Raw genomic sequence first — 7,088 nt, 5'->3', positions numbered from 1 at the left:
ATTTTTTAAAATTGCATTTCCCTGACACACATTACAAAGACGTTTTCCTACAGATCAAAACCCAAAGCTCACCCAGAGCCAAAGTTAGTTTCAACTTGAATCACCACACTCCCAGGCCTGCCTGGGGCTGGCAGTCCAAAGGGAAAATACTGCCTGAGGGCATTACCGACCTCTGCCTCTGCCTGGCTCTGGCGCACAGGGCAAGATTCATCGGGGTAGATGACAGGGCAAGTTTGACTGCTGATGGATTCTGGGAGGCAGCAGGGTTTAGAGACTCCCAGACATTTGGCAAGGAGTAAGCAGAAATCTCGTTCGAGTGGAACAGTTTGGGAAGGAATAAGGTTGTTCATGATTCTAAACTCTTGCCAGAGTTTGCAGGAGCTTTTTCTCCTACCGGAGAAGCTTAAAACCTGGAAACCAGCCATATTTGGTTATTACGAAACTTTCCAATATGTAAAAAAAAAAGTTAAAACAAAGATTCGTGTTCAAGAACTTACTTGACACAAACCGAAAACAGCATTAAGCTGTTGTTTGCTTCTATAGATTGCTTTCAAGTGCAGGCTTTTATGATATCAAGGGTTCCATCCTTTTTCAAATTAACTTTCAGGAAAAGGAAAGGTAAGTTTTATCAGATGATTACTATCTTTTCCTTTTTCCAATCGGAGTTGATTTTAGCTGGCGGAGTCTCCAGAGCTTTAAGAATCATTAGCTTTCAAGACTCTCAGACACTGTTTTTTGGTTTTGTTTTGGTTTTGTTACAGGGGCTGGAACTTGGGACCTTGCACTTGCAAAGCAGGAGGGGGGACCACTGAGCTAAATCCTCAGCTCTAAGACACTGTTTATGAAAGGCGTATATTAACTCTCTAACTAAGGGGCCTTGCATCTGCTGGGTCTCCTCCCAAGGGGAAGAGGTGATGTTATAGGCCTTATCTGGCCTCAGTCACGAACCCAGAAGTGCAGGAGACCCTGCTGGTGACCCCGTGGGGGCTGCCATGATGGTTTCCCCTGCTCCACTCCGTGGCTGGACAGCTGGGCAGACAGGGGTAGCTTCCATGGTCTCTAAGGCCTATTTCCTTACCTGTAAACTGGAGCTAGTAGCAATCATTACAGCATAGGGAGAGAGGAAAAGAAACGCAAAGCAAATGCTAAACACATTAGCCGTTATTATCACGTCTCTGTGTGTAATTCATGTGACTGCATTAAGATCAGTTTTACTGTGTGTCAGCAGAATTTCATTGTCAGCTTTGGTTGGAAACATCACGTTTTTAAACTCCTCTCATAACTGTCACAAAAAAAGAAGCAGAGGGAGAACAGGAATGCTTTGAATTGTTGCTCCCTGTGCTCCCCTAGCTCCAGCCATTGCTGAGAGGGCTTCATTAGCCCAGAAGAAAGCACTCTTGCCTGACCTCTATGGAGTAGGCTTTTTGTGTATCTCTGAAGTTTCTCAGCAAATGCATTCGGCTCTGCTTTGGGAAGGCATGTCATGGATCCACACAGAACAATCAGTAGAAAGTAATACTACGGACTCATAAAAAAATCATAGGGGCTTCACTGATGCTTGGCTACTGGGATGCTAGTTATGTCTATAAGAAGACATCTGAAATTACCAGAAAGGTAACTCAGAGAGAAACATGCTTTTACACCCACTAATCTCCCTATGGCACTTAGCTATAGCTCACTTTCACATAAACTAGCAATCCATGAAATTGTCAAAGGCAGCTCCTGTTCCCCCAGGAGCAGTTTTATTGCTTTTGCATCAATTTTGCCAAGTTTATTTTCAATGCAGAAACTAGTACCCCTAGTGCTAATAAATAAATAAAATCATTGGATATGAGGAAGTGAGTTTCACCAAAAGATATCAGAGTCTTAGCAATGGTAATTTTAGTTTGTTCTTTAAGAAAAACTGTGTGAAACTACTTCATTGTTCTATTGGCCCAGTAGGAAAAATCTCAGGCATTAAATATGACTCTACTAAATATTAACAATCTGTGTATTTATAACACAGCATACACTGCTATCACCCATGGTGCTGAAGTAAAGTTGTGGTTTTTTTTTTCTGGTTTGCATAAATTCTTGATTTTCTTCTTCTGAGATGTGACAAAGGAGACTTACAACATCCGGGTGTTTTACTAGGGATCTTGGCATGAAATTGAAAGGATTTGGTCCAGCCACTGTTATGAACATATTGCTATGTAAATCCCTCACATCTAATATTAGGCTAATGATTTACTTCTGCGATAATATACCTATGTCAGGGAATGACTAAAACCAAGAACTTTGACTTCAATCACCTGGCTGGAGAAAGATCATTAATTTCTTGCAGGTGTCAATGTCTCAATTTATTTTAGACACGTTTTACCAGGAGATATATATATAAACATTAATATATTTCCCAACTGTGCTCTATAGTGTGAATTCACTGCCTTCAATTATTTATGGAGTATGAAAAGTTTTAAAATCAGCTGGGGGTGTAGCTTAATGGTAGAGTGTGTGTTTAGTGTACAGCAAGTCCTGAGTTCAATCCCTAGCACCAGATAAATGAATCAAATAATAAATATAAATTAATATTAAGGTGCTAACATTACCACCTTTTTGTCAATTGAGGTTATTTTTTTAAATCCAAACCTATCATTTATTATTCCGGCATCCTCTTACCTCAAATATGAATGTGCCCCAAACGGCACTGTGGATGTCTTCCTGGCAAAGCAAACCTATTCCTCTGGAATCGTTCAGCATAGTGAAGGGCACTGCCATTGCCATTCACCCAAGAGTCTGCTCCAGCCGGAGCCTTGGAAGTTAATCCCTGTCCCCCTTCATTTTGCGCATACCCAGCATTCCATTTAAGAGCAAAGCTTTTTGGCCATACCTTTCCCAATTATCTTCCACTTTTCCCCTGACCTCAGTCTGCTAACGCCCTGGCCTACACCACACCCTTTCCAGCTCAATGGACAGTGGTGTGTTTCCTCCATCTACCAGAGCGGTCCTTTCTAATACAGATCAGGCTGTTTCACCTCCCCGCTCAGAATCCACCTATGGCCTCTTATTACAGTCACAAGCCAAGCCGGGGTCTCGGTCACCTCCCTGTGCTCTGCCTCTCCCAGCCTGTGTTATTCTGCTTCAGTCTCCTCTCTGCATCACCGAACTTACCTCCTTCCTGTGCCAGCACAGACAAAACAGCCACTCAGCCTAGGGCTTACTTGCCCGCGTGGCCTGTCTACCTGAAGGCACTTCCGATGTCTCTGGGCTCACGCTTCATCCAGATCTCTCCGGTGCCCTCATCCAAGGGGCATTCTCTCACCATCCACGTAGAACAGCGTCCACTGTCACTGACCAAGTGGCTTCGCTTTAGACCCACACTAGGTATTTAAAAGTCCAGATGCTCCAGCTGTACCCCAGACCAACTAGAACAGCATCTGTCCAGGTGACACCAGAGATTTAGTATTTTTCAAATCTCCTAAGAATTTGCAATGCGGACCCAAGGCTGAGCCTCACAACTTGAGCTTCTGAGCCCGACCCACTTCTCCCCAAGGCACTCATTGCTACTGACATGGAGTTACATGTGTGTTTATTTGTCCTCTAGAATTTCCTCTGTGCTTAGAGACTTTCTATGCTTTCTTCCCTGCTAACTTCTTAGGACCTGGAACAGTTCCTTGAAAATTGTAGGGGATTTTTAAATAATTTCAGAAGAGGAAAGGAATTCTTCCCCCCAAATAGAAAGTACAAGATCTCAGAAAAAAAGGACAATCCTTTCTAAGAAAGAAAAATTGAAAACTGTATATTGATTTATTCTTTTAAACTGGGAGTGTAGAAAATAAAAATGTTGTGGGTTGTATGATCATTCTCCCCTAGATAAATGTTTCTAAATTCGGAGTCTATAGTCAACACTGGAAAGGAAATAGAATTAAAATGTACACCATATTCAGGAACTTGATTTTTAATGTCCTACCCAGAATGGAAGCAATACTCAACTGGTATTTTGTTGAACTTGAGATAGTTCCCCAAGATGTAAGCAGACAGCTGGCAGAGCCCAGAAAGTCCTGACCCCATCAGGTCCTGATGCTAAGAAATATCAGTTTATTCACAATTTTTTTTAAATTTCTGAAACTATGATTAAAGTTATTTTCTTCTCTCTCTCTCTCCCTCTCTCTCTCTCTCTCTCTTTTGTTGGATGACAGGGTCTCTTTATTAGTTCAGGCTGTCCTTGAACTCACTATGTACCCCAGGCTGGTCTCGAATTCACAGCAATCCTCCTGTCTCAGCCTTCCAAGTGCTGAGATTACAGGTGTGTGCCACCACACCTGGCTGACAAAAGTTATTTCATATTGAACATAGCTGTCAAAAATGGAAGTCTTAGGGTTGACTTAGTTCCAAGGATAGTTACTTAACAAGTTTATGTAGAGGATAAATTGTTACCAGCTCTCAGAGGTGACTTTATAAGGATAAGATGTAGCCTATGCTTGTTTTTTTGGATACTGGGGATCGAACTTGGAACCTTGCGCTTGTGAGGCAGGCAGTGGAACCACTGAGCTAAACCCCCATCTCTAGCCTATGCTAGAGGCTTTAGCCTTGTTAAATGCTAAAAATATATAGAATTGTCTTATAAAGATCCGAGAGACAGGGAAAAAAATGCATGTTTATTTTTGTTTTAAAATTTACCTCATTTCACACCAATGATTCATTTATTATGACTATTTGTTTTATTGCGACTTAGTAGAAAATGTTTATATACATATGGATATATGTTAAAAATTTGGGTAATGATTACAAAATATTTTTGACAAGTATAGAAAATAGTAGTTAATGTTTTCCATCTGCTATATAGCAAGTCACCAAAAGAAGCACTGGCCCCACAGAGCAAGGGAAGGCCTAGGCAAGAACATGACAAATATAAATGTCTACTGAATTAATTTGGATCATTTACTTATACACTTTTGTAAATGTTACCATATGTTGTTTAAATTGCACATCATCAAAATTAGTGCCTGAATGTTGTCATTTCCAGAGCTTCACTATGGAAAGTTTTTTTTAATGCAATTATTTAAATTTATTTGTGTAAAATGTACTGTCATTGGAAAAAAAGCAAAATGACAGGCTCACTTAGTGAAAATTTCTAAATATCTAATTTCTAAAATTAACTTTAGAATCTTGAAGTCTCTTTCTTTTATTAGCTTTAAGGGTACTATTGGAAAGTATTTTGTTTAATAGACAAGTTTTCCAAAGTGTCAAATTGAAGAAATGTGTTTAATGAACTCAAATTCAGACTACAGATTGCAGAAAGAAATGCAGAGTCCTTCACAATTTCAATGTTCAGGCTGGGAACGTGTTGCAGATCGTCCCTGGGCTGGGAAATCACTATTGCTTGGCCCCATGTTGCACCCCATCAGTCCCCACCCCACTCCATCGTTCTCAGAAATTGGGCTGGGACCGCAGAGCTCGTGTAGGACAAAGCAATGAAACCTCAGAAATCCCAGATGAGTCCATGCCACCACCCTAGCGCAAAAGATCGGAAAGGCCTCCAAAAACTAAAATCGCTGTTCTGAATATTATGAATTCTAAGAATTACTTTGTTGTCTATAAAACAACTAGCATTTGTTGCATTTTTACAATGTATCAACACTATCTCCAGCTCTGTAGAGAGAAGTACTTAAGTATCCCCAGTTAACCTGACCAAGTTTAAACACCTAATGTGCTGCTAACCTGGGAACCTGTGAACACGAGTGCCTGACTATCAACCTCATGCCTCTGCCTGGTGCTCAGTGCCATGTCCACATGACCAGATGTGAAGGACTAGATATGTCAGTACCAATGCCACAGACACAACCTCCTCCTTTCTTGTCTTGTACTGCATCATCAGGGCTTTAACCAAGCAACCTTTCTGGTCTGAAATTCTTTAGTTCTATCAAAGTTTGTACACCCTGCCTACTGTTGTGCATGCAAGTTGCACACAATGAAAATTTAAAGAACAAATAAGAAAGTTCACACCACATAGCCCTCCCGTTTGCAGCACTGGCAGAATAGGTGTCAAAGCATGGGTAGCTCTTTCCTTGCCAAACCATGAAGTCAAGGATGGGCAGGAGAGGTCTGTGTACTCCTGAAAACAGCTGAAGTGTTGATCATCAGCACATGCAGATATTTTGCCCGAGGAGCAAATGTTAGCAGATCTGTACACCCCCAAACTACATTAAAATCTTTAAAAGTGTAAAATCGTGACTTCTTACATAGCTTTCTTAAATAGGAAAAATGAAATCCATAAAAGAGAATCTAGCCTGCTGATTGTATCTCTCATAGTCAAGAAATAAATTGGTATTGTGATTTCTTCAAAAATGAAATTAGAGAAAAAATTTGAAAATGTTTGCTATAAGCTTTCAGTGCCTGTGCAATGTAACCAGAGTAACATACATAAAGTTGATGCTAAGGTAATTGTTTTGTTAATACTATATGTGCTAGCATCTCTGAGAAATCATTCTTTCTTTTATTCTCTCGGGGAAAAGAACAAATGCTCCTGTCAGTGTGAAATCCTCCTGCAAGATGCACGGCACCCCGTCGAGGTCTTCAAGTTTGTCCTTGTTGAGCTTCCATATGTGAATTTGACCGCTGCATTAAAAGCATTGAATGTGCTCTTTACTGTTGGGAATAGCAAACACTGAGATCCAACTACAAATGACTTGAATCCTCAGTACCACATCACAGAATGGCGCATAAAGGGTGGGAATTGTTGGTGCAGAACATATTCAATCTGCGGAAAACTGAAGGTTATCCACATAAGTCTATCACCTCTTACTAGCATAAAAAGACATCACAGCAAAGAAACATAACAAGCTTCCATTTTACTGATCAGGATTTCTCTTCTGTTCAGCAGATGGGTGTGCCTTGTCATTAGTATAACAGAGTGAAATTGCTTTGAACCATACAATATCTGTTCTTATTGATTTTTGTGTTAAACAGAGTCAGGGATTCAATCTTATCCTAAGTCAACAAATATAAGAAGTCCATCTTTTAGAATGCAGGAAACAAAACAAAGAATGTGTGTTCTTGTTCTATTATCAGTGTACAGCAGAAGTGCTTGACTTTAGGCCTGTCACTACACT

General features: G+C 40.5%; 1 long non-coding RNA gene across 1 annotated transcript; it reads left to right on the top strand.

Annotated features, from left to right (window-relative positions):
• Window positions 1-233: 233 nt before the first annotated feature.
• Window positions 234-6,661, top strand: LOC147829141 (uncharacterized). Its single transcript, XR_015449561.1, has 2 exons — window positions 234-618; window positions 6,492-6,661. It is a non-coding gene; the product is annotated as an uncharacterized LOC147829141 (long non-coding RNA).
• The last annotated feature ends 427 nt before the right edge of the window (window positions 6,662-7,088 follow it).

Source organism: Heterocephalus glaber, unplaced genomic scaffold (genome assembly GCF_053883595.1).
Source record: "Heterocephalus glaber isolate CG9 unplaced genomic scaffold, H.glaber_assembly_v1.0 deba00000738, whole genome shotgun sequence".
In the NCBI taxonomy this organism is placed as follows: domain Eukaryota; kingdom Metazoa; phylum Chordata; class Mammalia; order Rodentia; family Bathyergidae; genus Heterocephalus; species Heterocephalus glaber.
The sequence above is the reverse complement of the archived record's forward strand: the minus strand, read 5'-3'. Positions and strand labels throughout refer to the sequence as shown.